Here is a 17,663-nt window from a genome sequence, read left to right as displayed (position 1 = left end):
ATATATAAGTCTATCTTTTTAAATCATATATTCTTTATTTTATTTTTATTTTGTTTTAGTTCTGAATATAGCCTTACTTATAATATTTTCATTTCAAATAGTGTAGTAATTTACACTTATTAATACTTTATTGATAATATAAACTTAATGAAAATTATATCTTATTATATATTGTTTAAAAAAGGTGAGTGAGAATGATATTTTAATATGTTCTAATATACAGATATTTATTATTATTATTTTCATTTTCTGATCTTATATTGATGATACTGTGAAAATAATTTTTAATAACATATCATTTTTAAATAATTCTCTTTACTCTATTATGGGAAAAACATTATTAACTTCATAAATTGTGGTAGAATATCGACCACAAGGCAATCCAGAAGAGTCTTAGTCCTTGTAAAGCTTCTCATCCATGCGGTCAGAGCATCAAATACAAGTAAATATGATCTTTCATTATTTTTATGTTATACACATAAGTATAAAATACTAAATGAAGAAATACATGTCTGTATATTAAAACAGAAAACATATGAATAAATTAATCTCTAAATTCATAACTAAATTTAGCATATATATATTTAAATAATAAGGAACACAATTAGATAATTTATTATTTACAATTTGATAATGTATATTAAAGGAATGTTTTCACAGTCATTAAATTAATTATTGATTTTCCAAAATCTAGTCTATATATTAAATAATCACATTAATTGATACAAGATTCAAAATATATTCAGGGTTCATATATTCATATATCTTATTGCATTCATTATTAAACACCTTAATATTTATCAATACTTTAAAACGTTTACAAACGTACTGTTAATAATTCATAAATTTTTCTTTTCACCCTATGTGTTCCATCTATACAAATTATATAGTTGCTTCGTGGGGAAGTGGTAAAGGCGATGGGACGGTCCTCCTACTATTGCGATAGCCGCGGGTTCGAATCCAACTAGTAAATTTATGTTTGTAATTATTTAGAATTTGTGAATGTTCTAGCCAAGAGTGTAAAATCCGGCAAGGAAAATGATCCCAGTCACGCCTGTAACCAGGCTGGGTAAGACCGGATGTCCTCTGAGATGATTTCTAAAGTTGGTCAGTCGACAGTCGGTAAGCTTAATGCAGAGGACCGTTGTTCATAGCCCACGTTAAACTTTAGGTCCAGTCCAGATAATCCCATAGTTGGTAAAAGGACACTTTAATATATACATAAAAAAATAATATAGTTTCATTTTAATTCCAATATATTTTTACTACTTCATTTCTACGTATTTATATACTCCTTACCTTTTATCTATATTTGTAACCTAAAATATATAAATAAAATATATAATAAATATAGCCATTTTAACTTTTGATTCACCCATTAATGTATTTATTATCCGCAATATTGCGTTAGTGCTATGTTAAGAAATTAATTTACTAAAAAACCTGATACTGATCAGAAGTTAGTATCACTAAAATTTGCCAAAAAATCAGAACATATCATTTTATAACAGTCCTTAAGCAAGGACAATTTTTCTTTTCTTCGTCATACATCAAAGTAGTTCAAAACCAAACTTCGATAATCTAAATATCTTGTAAGTAATGAAAACTGACATTTCTTGTTCTCGAATTTTATTAATCAATGTTAGGATCAGATCTTTATATATGTCGAGTTTTTCTTTCACAGTGTGCATATACCTTCCGACAAAGCGGACACATTAATTTTTTTCTCTGTAAAATATGATAAATATGTAGCAATACTATTCTTAATAGTTTTTTTATCCAAACTTGCCATAACTATTTAATAATTGTAACAATACCGAAATAACCGAAAGTAACACAAAATTTCAAATAATACTCCTAAAATTTTATATATATTTAAATAATGTTTTATCCACTAGCTTTCCAGAAACAACGAATAATCTACAGTATAAGATTTGGAACTGGCAGTGCGTTGGCCAGGGTCTAAAATATTTGTTTTTTTTTTAATTTATGTATTTATATAGTCGCGTTATATAGCGAATTGAAGTACATTCACTTAGTTATAACGAACACCATACATTATTTCGTTTTATAAACTGATAGAAAAATCTCTAGATCCAGCTAGATTCAATCCTAGTATGTTATTGTCAGCGAGCTAAATTCTTAGCTAACACGGCTACGCGCAGGGTTTATTTATAGCCGGCTTGGTGGCGCAGTGGTAAACGCGACAGGATGGTCCTCCTTCTGTTGCGATAGACGCGGGTTCGAATCCTGCTGGCGCATGGTCGTAAATATATGTTTGTGATTGTCCTAGGCAAGAGTGCTATATCCGACAAGGAGAATGATTCCGCTCACGCCTAGTAACCAGGCTGAGCAAGATCGGATGTCTTCTGGAATGATATCAAAGTTGGTAACTCGCCAGTCGATAGGCTTAATGCCAAGGACCGTGGTTCGGATCCCATGTTATACTGTAGGCCTAGTCGAGATAAACTCTTAGTTGGTAAAAGGAGACTTTAAAATACATACATATATATACAGCTGTTCTTGGTTGATTGATTTAGGCGTTTTTCGTTTTATTTAAATATATTTATTTGTAACGCATATTAGACAAGAATATTAGATCTAAATGTTCTTCTTCCGTATACGCTTTAATCGTGCCAATTTTTGCAAGCCTCTCGGTGCTTCCTTTTTCCTCAAAAAGTGAGGCAAAATTTTCACTAAGCCAATTAATATATAGATACTAATATACAACTTGAAAACACTATCAGAGTATATGCCAAATAATTTATTCGCTTATTTTTACTGCTAAAAATCTCCTTCGAGCAATTGCGCTGGACGAAGCAAACTTAATTAAAAAGCCGTACCAGCATCCGTCGCTCAGAACCATCCAATTTCGGCTTGTTTAACATAATAACCGACATCTAACGGACATCTTTAGATTCCGGTTAAATCCGTCGGGGAGACGGAGGAGAAGAAGAAAAATGGGAGACATAAAAAGTTTGCGGTTCGCGAAATTAGAGTCGGAAAATAGGCAGCGGAAATGTATAAGACGATTTGGTCGGAATAACTTATCATATTTCACTTTTTTAAATTTATGCGTGTTTCTCGTCTCGGCCGCGGAGCGGTGGGGTCCCACGCCAGACAGGACACTCCGTGACTTTTTAAGAGATCTCCTTTATTAATAAAGTTTTCTTGCGATTTTTTACGGGAACGATTCGGGCCGCCGCCGCCGCGGCCTTCTTGATTGCGAACGATTTGTCCTCGCCGGGAATTTTTATTTTATTTTTTTGTTGCATGCCCGGCAGGTAGGGGACTATAATTTGACGAGGGGTGAAGGGCGGGGGGCGGGGTGGGCTGGTTGAAGGGTACTACATTTCGAAATGGGACGTTCTCATTAATTTCGACCGGTTCGCTTCCAGAGCTAACTCATTCTTAAAGGTAATCGTCTTTTTTGATGGCTTATATTTTATTTTGACGTTTTTTTATGAAATAAATGATACGCAGTCGATGTAAAAATTGAATAAAATTCCTCCAATTGTCAAAGCTATTTGATTTTATTAAATTATTTTAATTATTCAGCCATCGTTTAAAGTATCAACAATATAAATTTTCTCGAATATCCAAAGTAGCATGTAACGTGTATGACGTCAACATTCTAATTTATATAAAATACTGACACAGAAATATTATAAAATATAGTTTATTTTAACATGGTAGTACATCTAATGCATATTTATCAAGTGACTTAAAGTACAGTTAAATAAACAGCAACAATAGTTTGTAGGTTTATATTGAACTCTTTTCTAAACAACCTATGGTCCTGTGTAGGACTAATAAACCTAATTAATAATTGTACATCCAACTAATCAATTTTATTTCCACTACAAAACATATTTATACCGGCTCGGTGGCGCAATAGTAAAGGCAACAGGACGATACGATATTCCTACTGTTGCCAGAGCCGCGGGTTGGAATCCTGCTGGGGCATAGTCGTAAATTTATGTTTGTGATTGCTTAATATTTGCGATTGTCCTAAGCAAAAGTGTAAAATACGTCAAGGAAAATAATCCCAGTCACGTCAGTAACCAGGCTGGATGAGACCGGATGTCTTCTGGGATGATTTCTAAGTTAGTCACTCGCCAGTCGGTAGGCTTAATGCCGAGGACCGCGTAATTCCACTATTTTTATTTTTTTTGCTCATTATAAGTTAATTTAAAGTTTGTACGGCTATTTTAAAAGACCCAGTCCACTTATTAGGCATTGCTTTGATAGAATAAATATAGCTAAGCTATATACCATCGTTTTTCAGGAATCCTTTTCCCAAAGAATGCAATCAATAAATTTTTCCTATTGCTAATTTTATTTGGCTTGTAAATAAAGGTTACTTTTTATGCAGCCGGCTTCCTTGGAGCAGTGATTAAGGCGATAGGACGATCCTCCTACTGTTGCGATAGAACAGTAGACAACAGTAGAAAATCTGATAAGGAATAGCCATCCCAGTCACGCCAGTAATCAGACTGGTTAAGACCGGGTGCCTTCGGGGATGGTCTGAAAATTGGTCACTGACCAATCGATAGGTTTAATGCCGAGGACCGTGGATCGGCGCCCAAATTAAACTTTAGGTCCAGTCCAGATAAACCCTTGTTGGTAGAAAGGAGACTTTAAAATATTTTGAAAAATTATACAACAAACCGACTTAGTTTGTTCAGTGGTCAATTGGAACTGAACGGTTTTCTTACTCTCTTACTGTTGCGATAGTCGCACGTTCGAACCCTGCAATTATATGTTTGGGATTGTTAGTGAAGTGAATATAAATTGATTGTCTAAAATACAAGAGTGCAATTTGAGAAGGAAAATGATCCCAGTCACTGAAGTAACTAGGCTGGGTAAGACCGGATATCTTCTGATATGATTTCCAAGTTGGCCACTCGCCAATCGGTTAGGCTTAATGCCGAGAATCGTGGTTCCAAGCCCACGTTAAACAGTGTGTCCAGTTCAGAGAGATCCAAGTTGGTAAGTAAGAGAATTTACAAGAAGAATTTAAAATACAACAAGAAGAAATCAAAGGAACTTCTACCGACGTACGATTGATAAATATATACATAAATCCCAACAATATTTTTATATTTTTAAACATTTTAATACTCTTCAGCAAATAAACGTACATACCCGCATATAAATTACTAAGGGGCAAAAAACCTTACCCCTACATACACAAGCGCAAAAAATAAAGACTGTCTGAACGTTCGGGGCATATATTATATTTTCACCCTATTTCTCAATAGACTCTCGACAAAATCTCTACCCAGGCCGACTTTATGTTGACCAATAATATGACCGTTATGAAATCCCAGTCGACTGTAATTGGACCGCAACCCGAACCCTTAACTTTCTAGTCGGGAACATGTAGACGTATAGTTGTCTAAAAAGTAGAACAAGGTGATTTGATGAATATCTATACCCGAGAGGGATAAGATATCGAAGGATTATCATAAAAATTATAGTATAATATTAATTTTTCTCAGATATAATCATAGAGTAATATGTATATAGTCCGTTCAATAAAACAGCGAACTAACGTCATCTATATTGATGATATCTTGATCATTAACTCTAAGTTTTATATCATTTCGGTACTGACAACAAAATTCTAATCAAAATAAAATAATGAAGTAAGAACGTAATCAAATATAGTTTATTGTAGGATTTTTGTACATCTAATACATATATTATGGAAATTAATAATAATTATACAATTATAATGGTTTACAGGTTAGAGTTGTGATTTATTATATTTACATTGAACTCTTTTCCACACCACCAATGCCCTGGAAACCTATTAGAAGTAATTAATAATTATATATCAATGTAATATATTCTACTTTTATAAGAGAGCATATTGACCTTTTACGTATAGTTCGTGTTTCATTGGGTGCAGTATTCCTTTGTAAAATCATTTTGATCAATGCATTTCTTCTTAGTTTTTTCTGTTACTACCTGTATACATTTATCTTTATAAAACTAGATTTCATCTCTGCATTCTCCTTAATGAATTTGCCGTATATACAAATTAGTTTAAAATTCTATTCTTTAAAAAATATCTCTGAAAGTTTCATTAGTCCTCTTCGTGGCTTATTTTTACACCATTTAATTCCTATATTACCCAACAATATCTCTAAGCTTTCTATGGATACTTTCCAGGGTATTAACAGTTTCCTCTGCAATAATTATTGTAAGTTCTAAATAATTATTTTCGGTAAGTCCAAGATTATATTGTTTGTAATTTCTTGAGATATTTTAGTGACTGTATCCATACTAACAATCAGTGATGTATCATGCTTACCTTTCTAACGTATTTTACTGGCAAAAGGGGGCCTCCATTATTCCTGTTCAAAATAATTGATCAGGGACGCAATCTATTTTTGACTCAGACTATCTAACGGCCTTGGCCTTTTCAACCAGAGTAATAATAAGAAGCGGTTTAGAATTTATCAAAGCAAGCTAAGCGTCAACCTATAGTTATTATAACTAATATTTTGAAGAATTTTGCGTTTGAACGATGCGTTCTTGTGAAATTACGTTAGAAAACTGGACGACTTTTGTAGGCTGATTTGGTTACATGTTCGAATATATGAGATAGCGTTTCATCTCTTTTTAAATAAAATAAAATAATAAGAAAATATTGTTTGATTATGAAACGACTTTAAAAATTGTGGCAGGCAATACGTTAAGCATGCTGAAGACCTGAGTTTACTGTTATTTTAAATAGGCTAATAGACTAGAATAGAAAAAGTTTTAGATTAGTTTGCCTTTGACATATTACAAAATGTCATCAAATGTAATTTATTTTTACGTTATAGTACATTTAATGCGTATATTGTCTAAGAATTTAAACTACAGTTAATTATACAGTCACAATAGTTTGTGGCTTAAAGTTATGTTTTGTTATATTATATACAAGAAAAATAACTTTACATATTACTACCTTAAATTCTTTCACCACGAAGAATAAAATGTATGCGCGTGCGCAGAAATTTTAGGAAGACCGCCTGTTCTCTTAGTATATACGAGAAAATAATAATTCAAAACGCGTATGGCCTAAACTCACTGACTAAAATCATTCATTCTAAACAGTGTAGGCTACGTATTTCCTAGTTGGCTTACTTTACGAAAATAAATGGCGATTATTCAACAGCTAGTACAAAAGTGCACTGAAGGTTTAAATATATTCTAATATATCACATTCGTCACAACATTCAGTACTAATAGAAACACACAGACTTATTCCTCCGTTTATTACTCGTTTACATAGATAACATCTATATGCTGTCTATAGCAAAAAAGTGTTCTTAACTCAAGTATATTAAAGTTTTTCCTAAACATTTTGGTAATGTAAATGAAGGACAAAAAGAACGGTTTCATTAGAGTGATGAGTACTACTTTTAGACCCTTCATACATCAGAGAAAAAGCAATATAAAAAATTTTACAGAGCAACAAGAGAGGAAAGATTTAATATTCAGATTTCAGTACCTAAAAAAATATTTTTTAATTTTGATATACCAAAATATGCTTATACTTTGGAAATATATAATCGTTGGCATACTCTGACAGAATTGTAGATTCTAAAATATTTATATTTAGCTTAATAAAGGTTCTATAGATATTAGATGACAACTAATTAAAAAGAGAGACATCAAATACATGTACAGCACGTAAGTGTTTGGTGCATTATATTAACCTGTATAATTGATATATTTTTAACTGATATGTTTAATATTATACAGGCAAAAGATGCCACTTCTATGTAGTTAAAATGACGCTGCACATTTTCCGATATCGTTTTTCAGTACCCCCCATGCAGAATATGCTAAATATCTTGGTATATAGCTAGAGTGACGCCTTACTTGGAAGAACCATATACTAGCCAAACGTAAACAATTTGGACTTAAACTCTACCAAATGTGTTGGCTTATCGTGAGCAAATTCAAGTTATCATTAGATAAGATATAATTGTATAAATGTACATTCAAGTCTATTTGGTAATATGGGGTCCAACTATGGGGAACCGCTAGCAAGTCTAATATATCCATCATACAACGGTTCCAAATTAAAGTGTTGCGTGGCATTGTCGACACTCCGTACTATGTGATACAACGCGATACTCCGCTAGTTCGCATAACGAGGGTAATTAATATCGTGTAATTCTGAAACGCCTTTAAAAATTGTGAGAGGCATACATTAAACTTGTTGATAACTTGAGTTCACTATTTTGAATAGATTATATAGCTTAGTAGGCGTCTTTCGATTTTCTGTAGCGTACTAGAGCCCGTCCAATGAAACAGTGAATTTAAGTCTTCTAAATTTGTGACATCATAACGTCGTAATATTACAGCATCAACTTTAAGTTTTAGTTTATTTTGGCTTTGACATATTACAAAATTCTAGTTTAATTATAGCCCATCTAATGCGTATATTATCGAATTATGTAAACTACAGTTAATTATACATTTACAATAGTTTGTAGCTTAAAATTGTGTTTTATTATAGTACATATATTAGCACCTTTGCTAGTTTTTGAACGAGTTTCCAACAATTATCGCTTCCTTTGTTATCGTAATATATGTTTGGTTACAGCTTTTTATATCCATAGGGCTAAAATCCTCTTGCACGTAATACAAAATGTATGCGCGTTGCAGAGATTTTAAGAAAACAACCTGTTTTCTTAGAATCTGTGAGAACATATAAATGAAAATGCGCATGGGTTAAACGGAATAATTCCTTCTAAAGAGTGCAGGCCCCGTACTCTCTAGTTGGCTTACTTTACGGATATAAGTGGCGACTATTGAACAGTAAGCACAAATTATACTGAAAGTTTAAATATATTCAAATATAAACCTGACCCCTATCTCTCTAGATCACACTCGTCACACCATTCAGTACTAACCTAAACACACAGACGTTCATTCACTTCCTATCACTAAAACAGTATTAAATTTTAAAATTTCAACATCAAGACCAAGTTTAAAATGTGTTCAATCTATAAAAATCACAATTATGAAAATCTTGTTAATCCTAATTAAAATTAATTTTACAGCTCACTATTTACTGCTGTATGGAGATTTCAAAGTTGTGTCCATACTCTTTGGTCAACAAAAGGGACTTACAAAATTTCCATATTACAAAATTTTGTCTAAAGGTGATGATTTTTTAAAATATTTGTGGAGTATAATTACTCGTTTATTCGGGACTTGAAGCAAGGGATTTTCATTGATCGTAATTTGATGTCTGATTCCAATTTCGACACAACGATGAAATGAAAAATAGACGAAGCCTCAATATGTTTTTTACATAGATATTATCTATATCTTTTCTATAGTAAAAAGTATTCTTAACTCAAGCATATTAACGTTTTTCTAAAATATTTTGACAATGAAAATGTAGGACTAGACCGACTTCATTAGAGTATAAATGTATGGAGAAAATATATCAGGTGCGATGAGTACTTCTTTTGAATCCTTCATACATCAGAGATAAAGCAATGTTTTAGAAAAGAAATTTTACAGAGTACCAAGGGAGGAAAGCAGAGAAATAAGACTTAATATTCAGATTTTAGTAATTAAAAAATTATTTTTTATAAATTTTTATATACCCAAATATCCTTATTTTTGGAAAAATATAATCGTCCTGATATTGTGAGGGAATTGTAGATGCTAAAATACTAATGTTTAGTTTAATAATGGTTATATTAATATTAGACTACAATTAGTTCAAAAGGGAAACATCAAATACATGTATAGCACGTAAGAGTTTGGTGCATTATATTGACCAGTATAATTTCTATATTTTTAATTAATATTATGCGGGCAAAAGATTCCACTTTCATGCATATAAAATGACGCCGCATATTATTCGATCTCATTCTTTAATACCCCCCAAGTAGAGGATGCTATCTTGGTATGCACCTAGATCCACGCCCAACCTGGAAGAAGCACATACTCGTCAAATGAAAACAACTTGGACGCAAACTCTATCAAATGTATACCGTTAGCAAGTCCAATATATCTATCAACAAGGGTTCCAAATTAAAGTGTTGTGCGTCATTGTCGATGCTCCGTATTACGTTTCAAAAGAAGTGATACAACGCGATATTCCTCTAAAACCAATAAGGAGTGTAACTCAACGTGTTTGTGTGAAGTATTTCGAAAGAGTGAAGTGTCTAGACTAAAATATTTAGCACCATCTGATCTGATTCCATAACATATATAGATTTTAGATTAAGCTTTAGAATAAGACTAATTAATTCTAATAGTATTTTATACAGGAGATAACTTAATGAAGTAATTATCTGCCTGGCATGTATATATAATATAAACATAACAAATACTTCTGCCCTCTGGGCAGATTGTGGAATTACTAAAAGTAATAAAAAAAGTTATTCAATACAAATTTATCAGAATAAAGTTATTTTAAGGAAATCGCAAAACGTATTTGTACACTCTACATGTATGCATAAATTCATAAGTATGAGGATGCATCTTACGATCAAATTGAAATGTAGGAAATTGACGCGCGATATGCCTAAACAACAAATAAAAGAACGCCCGCATTCATATCCAGAATATTTTGCCATTTTCCTTAAAATGCTTGATTTTGCGAATGGCGTCAAGTGAGGGACAGGCAGCATTTTCCCGTTTTAAGAAGGCATCAAATTGAAAGTCCCCGGGTGTGTTCCGTATACCTTCACGGACATATTGTCCCGTTCCTTACGACAAATCCTGAAAATTTCATATCGTGTCTCAGGTATTTTCATTACGTATCCTGCATTCCTTTTTTGGAACTATTTTTGCGGCTTGGGTATTTATGATACGGCGAGAAACTGTTGCCTGAATTTTTCTAAATCGTCTCCATTATGTCGCGACGTATCATAAAAGCAATGTAGCAAGCAATATTTAAGATTATTTTATAAAATGATTTCGATTTGTCTGAAGTTTCTCACAGCATATTTATGCGTATACATTTCAAACGCTAAACAATTATTGAGAGAATGTACAAGATAATAGGAGGTTTCCCACGGAATATTCTCCCACTCTTGTACCAAAACAACCATCAATTGCTTCAAAGATGTTGGAGATGGAAATCCCTTCCCCACCCTCTCCAAAACCTCCTCTTAACATTCAGTTATGTTAAGGTTTGCCACATTATCATCGTGGAGTATAGTAGTGCTTGGCAGACATATACTTCATCATCAATGATATGTCATTAATATAATTATTATTAATGATATGTCAACAGTATGACATTAATGTTTGACATCAAAATATTAAGAAAATTTTAATTTAACCTGTTTGAATTACACAGCACGATGCACAGATACGGTCAACCGTATACACGCGCAAGTCATGACGTCTTGAATGTATACTTGCATTTGACGTGGAATACTACTATATGATTATGGAAGAGTATATGCGGAACCAATATCATTGTAATCAATTAGCAGATGATTTGAAAAGTCCATGTAGATGGCGCTACTAGAATTACCTAACCCTCAAAATGTGTGCATATAAACAGCTGTCAGGTGATTTGTGAATAATAGTATTTTTAGTGAAGCAACTTTTGTGATTGTGAAAAAAATGTATAAAAAGAAATTTCGCGTGTTCATTAAATATTCCTTTTTGAAGGAAAAAAATACAGTTGAAGCTAACACTTGGCTTGATGCTAAGTTTCCGGACTCTGCCCCAGGAAAATCAACCATCCAGTACTGGTATGCTAAGTATAGACATGGTGAAATAAGCACCGAAGACGGTGAACGCATTGGACGCCCAAAAGAGTTTGTTACCGATGAAAACATTTAAAAAATCCTCAAAATAATTTTACCTGAACGTAAACTGAAATTAAAAGAAATAGTTATTACGCCGACATGTGACAATGGACGAAATATGGCTCCATTATTTCACTCCGAAGTCCAATCGACAGACATCCGAGTGGACTGCACATAATGAACCCACTTCAAAGAGTGGGAAAACGCAACAGTCATCTGGCAAGGTTATGGTGTCTGTATTTTGGGATGCGCACGGAATAATTTTTATTGACTATCTTGAGAAAGGACTTTGAGAGACCATCTGCAGCGACTACTACCTAGCGTTATTGGACTGTTTGAAAAACGAAATCGCCGAAAAATGGCCGCATTTGAAGAAAAAGAATGTGCTGCTTCACCACGACAATGCACCGTGTCACAAGTCAGTGAAAAGATGCCAAAAATCCATGATTTGGGCTTCGAATATCTTCTTCATCCATCCTATTCTCCAGATTTGGCCTCCAGCGACTATTTCCTGTTCTCACTTGCCCTTTGCTTCAATATAGGCCTCAGTTTTGGCGATAACTTCTTCATTCGACGAACATTTCTTCCCATCGAGCATTCTTTTACGATATGAGAACAGGGAATAGTCTCTGGGGGGCAGATCTCGAGAATACGGTGGATGAGGAGCGAATTCGAAGCCAAATTCATGGAATTTTGCCATCGTTTTTACAGACTTGTGACACGGTGCATTGTCTTGGTGAAGCAGCACTTTCCTTTCGTCAAATGCGGTCGTTTTTCGGAGATTTCATCCTTCAAACGGTCCAATAATGCTATGTGATAGTCGCTGTTGACGGTCCGTCCTTTGTCAAAGTAGTCAATGAAAATTATTTCATGCGCATCCCAAAATACAGACGCTATAACTGTTGCGTCTTTATATGTAAAGACGCATTTAATTATATATGATTTACACATCGATGGGCAATAGTTCTTCATTCAATGGTTACGATAGTTCCGATGTCCTCGATGTGATTTGTTCTAGTAATTGACAGATGTAAAAACTTAGGTTGAGTTTGTATATAAGCGGAAAAACAGTAAGCATTAAAAGACATAACAAGAATATTAGCATCTAAGATAACAAGTGTAGTATTTAGAAAGTAAAATAAGTAAATAAAGTCCATAAGCAGTTCAAAACATAGCTTAATATTTGGTGAACCGAAATCACGGGTAAAACGCCCCAACAATAACCTTGCCAATCGAGTGTTTCGTTTTCCCGCGCTTTGGAGCGGGTTCATCCTGTGCAGTCCACTCGGATGACTTTCGATTGGACTTCGGAGGGAAATGATGGAGCCATGTTTCATCCGTTGTCACATATCGACGTAAAAACTCGGGTTTATTACGCTTGATCATCTTCAAACATTGCTCCGAATCATCAACTCGTCGTTGTGTTTAGTCAAAAGTGAACTCACTCGGCTACCTCTTTACACATATCCAGAGATTCGTGAATGATATGATGTACACGTTCACTTGATATTTTTAACGTGCCTGCTATATTATTCAATTACAATTTATAGTCACTCAAAATCATTTTGTGGATTTTTTAAATGTTTTCGTCGGTAACAACCTCTTTTGGGCGTCCACTATGTTCACTGTCTTCGGTGCTAATTTCACCACGTCTTCCTTGATGGTCCATGTTTCTGGGACAGTATGCGGAAACTCGTCATCAAATCAAGTTTTTGCTTCAACTGTATTTTTTTCCTTTAAAAATAAATATTTTATCAACACGCGATATTCCTTTTTATCCACTTTTTTTTTCACAATAACAAATGTTGCTTCACTCAAAATGCTTTAGTTCACAAACTAATGATCCGACAGCTATCAAATTTATACACGCATCATTTGAGGCTTACTAAGAAACATATGGATTTAATTCTAGTAACGTCATCTATGTGTCATTCCGGGGAACTCTCAATTGACCTGTCAAATAAAATAAAATTCATATTAATAACTGGTGAACATTATAACAACCAAAGTAATTCTAAACCATGAGAGAAGAACAATACACTCAGCTGATTGGCGGTCGACTTTTTCCCTTCTTCGAAACGTAAAAAATTCGAGCGAACTGAAATCTCGCTATATTTCGTGTTTCACGTCTCGAACGACACGAACGAAACTTTCGAGTTTCGACGAAAACTTTCGGCCCGGGAAAACCCCCGGAGGAAAAACTAGTTAAAATAATTATTTTTGTTTTTCAACGGAATAAAACAAAGGCGAAAAGTTAGAGGGAAGAGCGAGAAGGCGTTGGTTTACCTTCAGGTGGTTTCGGATTGTGACCGAGGAATCTCGTGTTGTTTCGTGCCAATGCCGGTTAACTGTCCAAAGTATTAATAAGAAGTAAGAAGAGTTTTTTTTTAATAAGGACCGGTTATTGTCACTGTTGCTCGAATATGTTATATTGTATTATATTGTATATTGTATTATTTGTTTTTATTATTAACATTATGTTGAGTTGTGTTAAGCAGAGAAAACAATGTTACACAAAAATACAATTTGTTTTCACTCTTCTCTGCGTAAATTAATGAAGAAAGACGAGTATGTTTATTTAAATGAATACGTAGTGGTGAAAAATATTATGATTTGGATGGAAATGACTTACGTATGTCTGGATTAGCTAACACTGATTCCGTTACGGGATCCAATTGATGATTATACAACGTGGGGGTCTCGCTACTATTTTGGTTATCTATAACTTTGCTCAAATAAAAGATTAGTAAGTTTGGTTTTCATGAAAAGTTTATTCAGTCTTTAAGTTTTTTTTTGTTATGATTGAAAAATTATATCGGCTAAATGGTGACCGTGATTCGTTATGCAACTTTCGGCTGCTTTTAAGGCATTTTTCATGACATCCTGCAACATCTGAGACTAAATTTCTTGAATTTCGCGACGAATATTGTCCTTAGGATATTGAATCGTTTGGGGCTTTTTCACATAGACCTTTGGTTTTCCATCCCATAAGAAAAAGTCTGGTACTATTAACTTCGGAGATCTGGCTGGCCAAGAAAAACGTCATTTAATAACTGAATTGTTGAGCGAGCAGTGTGTGCTGTTGCCCCATTTTGGTGAAACCACAAGTCCTCTAGTCCTTGCTTTTCTATTTCAGGCCCAAGAAAATTTCGAATCATATCTTGGTACCGTTCAGCAGTAACAGTAACAGCAACATCTTGGTAATTTTCAAAAAAATACTGACCAATAATGTTTCCAGCATGAGTACAACAACATGCAGTTGTTTTTAGCGAATCCAATGATGTTTCATGATTTAATTAAGGATTCTGTGTTCCTCAAAACCTAGTTACTAACGTGGCCATTGAGAAGAAAATGAGCTTCATCGCTCATTATCAATTTAGACGAAAAATCTTCAATTTCACCAGGCAGACTTAGGATTGCATTACTGGACTCAACTCGTTGATCAGGATCTCTCGGTAGCAATTTTTGGACTAATTGAATTTTGTACGTTAACATTTTCAAATCAGTTTTCAAAATTCGCCTTTAACGGCATATATAAATGCGTAACTGGGAAACACGTCTCTGAATTAATGTTTCTGGAGACTGTGCAACACTATTGCGCACCAGAGCGACATTTTAAGCGCTACGAGACGTTCGTTGGCTTCCAGGACAAGGCGATGTGCTGTCGTACCGTATTGTCGAAAATTTGCATGTGAACGATAAATTGGGGTTTTCTGAGGCAGTGGACGATTACAATATTTTTTACGAAATTTCAGCCGAGTGGCAATAAAGGAACGATTATTTTTACTAAATATTGGTACTATTTCTGCTCATTCTTGTGGAGTAGGACATACACAATAAAATTTGGACATCTACATAATACAAAGGTTAAAGCGAAACTGAGCTAAACGTCACATAATCAAGATGGCGCGTAATCAAAATAGTAGCGACTTTTTGCCCCACCTGTTACAAATAATATATGTATAGAAATTTTACAGATCTCTACAATTAATTATTCTATCTGTACAGTTTCTGTACAGTCTGTACTGTACGGCAAATTGTAACTTATCTTATCAGTTGTCGTTTTCATTCTTAAAGGTTTATTTTTATGAAACTTCTGTGTACTAATTAAGTTTATTAGCGCGAATCTTATCAGTACCTGTAGGAACAATATCTATGTTAGCAGGTTTTATTCATGAAAGTGTGTGTTCTCTAGCGTAGGAAATTCTTTTTTTTACTGATTAACGAACTGAGCTGAATACTGAAGAAATTCAAAGATAGATCGATGTTTTTGCCAAATTATCATCGTTCTTTCCACATAGTATCGACATTGCATTGATGGTCAGAAAGATGGGAATATGTTGTTGAAGATTTTTCCCAAAGAATCGCTTTTCAAACCTAAAGAAAGTCAGAGTACATGCTAGCACCTAGTATTACGAATTCTAAATAGGTACATCTAATGCAAAATACAGCTAAATCTATCTAAATCAAGGTTGGGCAGTATTTAAAGTACTTCTTATTAAAATACGTAATTGAAATGCAAATACATACTTGGTATTTGCAACTAATTTTAAAACTAAATACCTGATGCCCAGTTATTTTGTAGTTAATATTTCAAATACTTATGGCCTGAAAGTACATTTGAAAATAAATTCATTTAGCCATCTTACTTATAGATGCATTCTGCAGAAAATAGTGCTTCGTAGCTTTCTTAAACAAAATAGCAACCCGTAAAAGAGTGACATAAACTCTTTAAAATTAGTAACACAGCCTGTACTGTACGTCAAATTGTAACTTATCTTATCAGTTGTCATTTTCGTTCTTAAACGTTTATTTTCATGAAACTTCTGTGCACTAATTAAGTTTATTAGCGCGAATCTTATCAGTACCTGTAGAAACGATGTCTATTTTACCAGGTTTTATTCATGAAAGTGTGTGTTCTCTAGCGTAGGAAATTCTTCTTTTTACCGAATAATGAACTGAGCTGAATACTGAAGAAATTCAAAGATAGATCGATGATTTTGCTAAATTATCATCGTTCTTTCCGCATAGTATCGACATTGCGTTGATGGTCAGAAAGATGGGAAAATATAGTTGAAGATTTAAAAAAAAATCGCTTTTCAAAATGGAAGAAGGTCAGAGTACATGCTAACACCTAGTATTACGAATTTTAAATAGGTACATCAAATGCAAAATACAGCTAAATCTATCTAAATCAAGGTCGGGCAGTATTTAAAGTACTTCTTATTAAAATACGTAATTGAAATGCAAATACATACTTGGTATTTGCAACTAATTTTAAAACTAAATACCTGATGCCCAGTTATTTTGTAGTTAATATTTCAAATACTTATGGCTTGAAAGTACATTTGGAAATAAATTCATTTAGCGATCTTACTTATAGATGCATTCTGCAGAAAATAGTGCTTCGTAGCTTTCTTAAACAAAATAGCAACCCGTAAAAAAGTGACATACACTCTTTAAAATTAGTAACTCAGCCTGCACTGTGCGTCAAATTGTAACTTATCTTATCAGTTGTCATTTTCATTCTTAAACGTTTATTTTCATGAAACTTCTGTGCACTAACTAAGTTTATTAGCGCCCGAATCTTGTCAGTACCTGTAGAAACGATTTCTATTTTAGCAGCTTTTATTCATGAAAGTGTGTGTTCTCTAGCGAAGGAAAAGCTTCTTCTTACTGATTAATGAACTGAGCTGCATTAGTTCTTATTTAAATAACCTAACTTATGGTTGTATTTTATAATCGGTATTTATAATTTTAAATTAAATTAGTGAAAATAGTATATTTTGTATTTTATATTTCGAAAACATGACTTAAATATATTTTGTATTTCGTATATTAAATACTTGCAATATAGTATTTTTA

The sequence above is a fragment of the Rhynchophorus ferrugineus genome, unplaced genomic scaffold (assembly GCF_030347505.1).
Source record: "Rhynchophorus ferrugineus isolate W39M unplaced genomic scaffold, kcgeb_rfMv2 rfM11, whole genome shotgun sequence".
NCBI lineage: Eukaryota > Metazoa > Arthropoda > Insecta > Coleoptera > Curculionidae > Rhynchophorus > Rhynchophorus ferrugineus.
The sequence above is the reverse complement of the archived record's forward strand: the minus strand, read 5'-3'. Positions refer to the sequence as shown.